Genomic DNA, 4,819 nt, shown 5'->3' with positions numbered 1-4,819 from the left:
GATTGGAATTTACATTAATTCATTTAGAAATTAAAGAAAAGTTTACCCCCACTGCAGGCCAGGGGTACAAATGAATTATAGAGGCATATTTGGGGAGGGAATGGAATTCCTAGTACCAGAACTATTATTTATTTCCTTCATCAGTCTCATCATCTTTTTTGGGCTGAGTACACCACAAAATTCAGAAAAGATCTTTAGAGCTTTTATCCTGTAATGGAGAATAAGAGTTTAACACGTACCCTTTACAAAAGAGCTAAGACCTTGAAAAGACTCCTGATTTCTGAGTTATAGTCAGTCTTTGAGCCTTGTAAAAAGTCCTGTTAAAGTTGTGATGTCTTTTTATCTAAAGTTGTGGTTGTTTCTTGTTTTTTATAAGTTAAATGGAAACCCTATCAAAAAAAGAAAATAAGCCATAAACTGTCCAACATTAAGGCAATTACAGAATGTTAAATAGTTTCCAAGTCTGCAAATAATGTATTGAATTTGTATCTAGATAATATTTTTCTTCCATTTAGGGCCTTAAAATTAGATATGCTTAAATTCTCAGTAATGACCAATTTTACCTCTCTCATGGGATATTCCTGGTGATTGAGTTTGACATTTTTTTTCTTAGAGTGATTTTTTTTCTTATAGAAAAAGTGGTGTAATTTCTAGTTCAGTGCTTCCAAAATTCATAAAACCTCCCAAATATTTACTTATATTTTACTATATGAAAAATACATTGTCAGCTACCTCTTAACTATGTAAGAATCATCTCAGTGGCTTATTAAAGCTGCAGATGCTAGGAGCTCAAGTGCAGGGAAAAGGAGTAAATATCTATTTTTTAGGAAAAGCATGGAGGAATCAGGTTTGAGGAACCCTGGGCTAAATGACAGACCCCGAGAATAATCTACAAGTTCTGGAGTTTAAGTATCTTTGCCACTAAAAGCAAATGCATAAATCTTGTTGTATTGTCTAATAATGTTCCTTGTTTATTTCATAGTTTTAAAATTTCTCTTTTCAACTTCTCTCCTTCCTCCTCTTCTTCATCATCCTTCTTCTCTTCCAATCTTCCATCAAAAATATAAACAATGAACAGGAGTGGAATAAAAGGAGATCCAGAGAAAGATGATTCCAAGTTGAAGGAATAACAGTGCAAAGCAGCAGGCAGAAACAAGATCAGTGTGTTTGAGAAACACCAGGAAGCTATCCTTGGTGACTGAGAAGTATAGTCGGTGAGGAGGAAGATGGTAGTTTTCAAGATCAGAGACACAAGCAAGAGTCAGAAAAATATGGCATTGTAGGCCAAGGTAAGGATTTAGATTTAATTCCAATTGCACTAAAAGGTATTTGGGGGGTTTTATGTAGATGACTTATAGGTAGTTATAAGAAATTTCTGCTGAAAAAAAAAGAAATTTCTGCTGAGAAACAACAATGAAAAGTATACAAATGAGATGACACTGATTGGACTTGAGCAGTCCTAGAAAGAGTGTGTGTTGGTTATTTCTTTTGTCACTCAGTGTAATCCCTGCCTCCTCCTGTCATCCCTCCCTGTACTGTGGGTGTTGCATGCTGGGAACTATATTTTCCTAAGCCCCTCATCAGAAAGCTTCTGGTTTAGACTCCATCTATTATAGACACATAAAACCAGAAGGGAAAGAGTTAAAATTCATTCTTCCTCCAGAATGGCACTGGCAGCCTGGACTGCTGGATTGATAGTAATGGTTTCACAAAACTTAATTTCTAAAGTCCACCATCACAGTCCTACTTTCCAGGAGCAATTTCAACATCACCTTCTTGTAGTTTTATGATTTCTAGACAGCATTTCCAATGCTTACATTTATCCCTCTATCTTGTCCAACAATACCACAAACAGCTGACTTTGTATTAAATCTTTCTGCTTGAAATACATAGATTGAGGCCTATTTCCCTGATTCAACTCTGACTTAGGTAGTATTTTTCTTTGCCCAGGAGCGGTTCCAAGAAACAGTTCCCTAAAGATAGGAATATGGGAGTAATTATCTGTCCTATTGGGTTTGAAGGTAGTGATCACTTCATCTCCAGGAGAAAATGAGATTTTTAAAAAAGATTTTATTTATTCATGAGAGACACAAAGGGAGAGTCAGAGAGAGAAGCAGGCTCCACGCAGGGAGCCTGATGTGGGATTCAATCCCGGGCCTCCAGGATCATACCCTGGGCCAAAGGCAGGTGCTCAACCACTGAGCCACCCAAGTGTCCCTGTTTTTTCTTTCTGTATGGTTAGAATTGAATGCCTCGTGCTTCACTTTGCTAAGGCCCCCCAATCACTCTCAAGGTATCTGTAAGCTGTTTTTTCTGAAAAAGATTGTTGATTTCCAACTTTTTATTTTGAAAATTTTCAAATTTATAGAAAAGTTCAAAGTGTAGTACAAGGAAATCATCTTAAATCCTTTTCCTGTGTTCAGTGTTTGTTACTTTGCCACATTTCTCTCTTTAGACACTTTCCTTTTGAAAGAAGTGGCTTCATACTTCACCCATTACTATTATAGCATGCCTCCTGCAACATAAGCAATTTCTTACCTGGTCATAATACAGTTACCACACCCAAGGAATTTAACATTGATATAGAATTATCTATAGTACATAAACATGAGTCGCAGTTTTTCCCAAGTGTTCCTTTAAAGCCTTCTTTTTTTAAATCTAAGATCCAAACCCACGGCATTTGGTTGTCCTGTATCTGTAGTCTTCCTTATTCTGGAACAAGCCTACTTTTTTTTTAATTTGTTTTTTATTTTTATTACTGATTTATTTTGAGAGAGTGTGTGCACATGTACATGTGTAAGGGGAGGGACAGAGAGAAACTCAGACTCCATGCAGCAAGCAGAGTCTGACGGGGGGAGGGGGACTTGATTCCAGGACCCTTTGATCGTGACCTGAGCTGAAATCACAAGTCAGATGCTTAACCAGGCACCCCAAGCCTCTTTTTTTGATGTTTTATGAAATTGACACTTAAGAAAGCAAGCCAGTTAGCTTGTAGATTCGGTATTTCTTAGTTTCTCACAAGTAGGTTCAGGATACTATTTTGGCAGAAGAGTCTATTGATGGTATGTGGTGTATTGCATTCATGATATCACATAATATCAGGAGACACAGTGTTAGCTGTCACATTGCCAATACGAGTTTGGTCACTTGCTTTGCCAGATCTTTCCATTTTAAGACTATTTTTTTCTATTTTTTTTCTGGGGCACCTGGGTAGCTTACCACCAGTTGGCTGGGCGTCCACCTTCAGCTCAGGTCATGATCCCTGTGCTCCTTGTGTTTTCTCTCTCTTTCCTGCATGCAACAGGTCAAAGGCTTCATTAATTTGGTCAAAAGACAGACTGTGAGTCACAAATTCATCAACTTTTATCTTTTTGGACATATATTCGGACACCAACTTTGGGACACTTCCCACACTCTTCCATCCTCCAAAGGCAGTGCCTTTCCATACGCGGCCTGTTACCAAGTGAAACAGGCGAGTGGCGATTTCTTCACCTGAAGCAGCTACTCCAACTATGACACTGACACCCCAGCCTTTGTGGCAGGCCTCTAGCACTGCTCTCATGACTTTCATGTTACCAATAAACTCAAAGGAATAGTCCACTCCCCCATCAGTCATTTCAATGAGCACTTCCTGGATGGGTTTACTGAAGTCCTAGGGGTTAATACATTCAGAAGCTCCAAACTCCTTGGCACTTGTGAATTTATCTTTATTGATGTCCACACCAATGATCCAGGATGCACCAGCCACCTTACAGCCCATGATAGTTGCCAATCCAACTCCTCCTAGGCCAAAGACGGCACAAGTAGAGCCAGGTTCTACCTTGGCAGTGTTCAGAGCAGCACCATAACCAGTTGATATGCCACAACCGAGAAGGCAGACTTTATCCAAAGGTGCTAAAAGGATCAATTTTAGCAACAGAGATATCAGCCACAACTGTATATTCAGAAAATGTGCTGGTTCCCATGTAATGTAAAATTGTCTTTCTTTTGCAAGTAAATCTGCTAGCACCATCTGGCATTAATCCTTTCCCCTGTGTAACTCTTATATTCTGGCAAAGGTCTGTTTTAAGGTTTAGACAAAATTTGCATTCTCCACACTGTGGGATGTAAAGTGGGATGACAGTGTCACCTGCCTTCAGCTTAGTAACTCCTTCGCCAACACTTTCCACAATTCTAGCACCTTCATGTCCCAGGATCATTGGAAAACTCCCTTCGGGATCAGCCCCACTCAGGGTGTAGGCATCAGTGTGGCAAACTGCAGTGGCAATAATCTTAATTCAAACTTCATGAGCCTCTGGGGGTGCCACCTCTACCTCTTTTATAGAGAGAGGCTTTCCTGCCTCCCAGGCAACTGCAGCTTTACACTTGATAACCTGGTTCGCCATGTTCTCTGATTCAGGCCAGTGAGGGCGGACTGAGAAAATGAGATGTTACAAGTCATGCACATCACTTAGACAAAGTGGCCATTAGGGTATACATGATGATTGCAAGTGTTCTGCATGGGCTAGTTACTTCTGGCTACATTGGAAAGATAACATAAAGAAAATGATGAGTTTAGGACTTCACATTTTCTGTTCAAGTTATAAGCAGAGAACTGAAGTGTTCCAATGACTGCCCTAAAATAACCACTTGTCTCTTATCTATAAAAGATAAGGTAAGAGTGGACATCCCTGTCTTGTTCCTGACCATTGAGAAAAAGCTCTCAGTTTTTCCTCATTAAGGATGATATTAGAAAAAAAAAAAAAAAAAAAAAGGATGATATTAGCTGTGGGTTTTTCATATATGGCCTTTATAATGTTAAGGTATGTTCTGCTTAAAT

At 39.1% G+C, this 4,819-nt stretch overlaps 1 pseudogene; it reads right to left on the bottom strand.

The window, feature by feature from the left end:
* Window positions 1-3,253: 3,253 nt before the first annotated feature.
* Window positions 3,254-4,404, bottom strand: LOC144301545 (alcohol dehydrogenase class-3 pseudogene; annotated as a pseudogene).
* Between the last annotated feature and the right edge of the window lie 415 nt (window positions 4,405-4,819).

Source organism: Canis aureus, chromosome 30 (assembly GCF_053574225.1).
Source record: "Canis aureus isolate CA01 chromosome 30, VMU_Caureus_v.1.0, whole genome shotgun sequence".
NCBI lineage: Eukaryota > Metazoa > Chordata > Mammalia > Carnivora > Canidae > Canis > Canis aureus.
The sequence above is the reverse complement of the archived record's forward strand: the minus strand, read 5'-3'. Positions and strand labels throughout refer to the sequence as shown.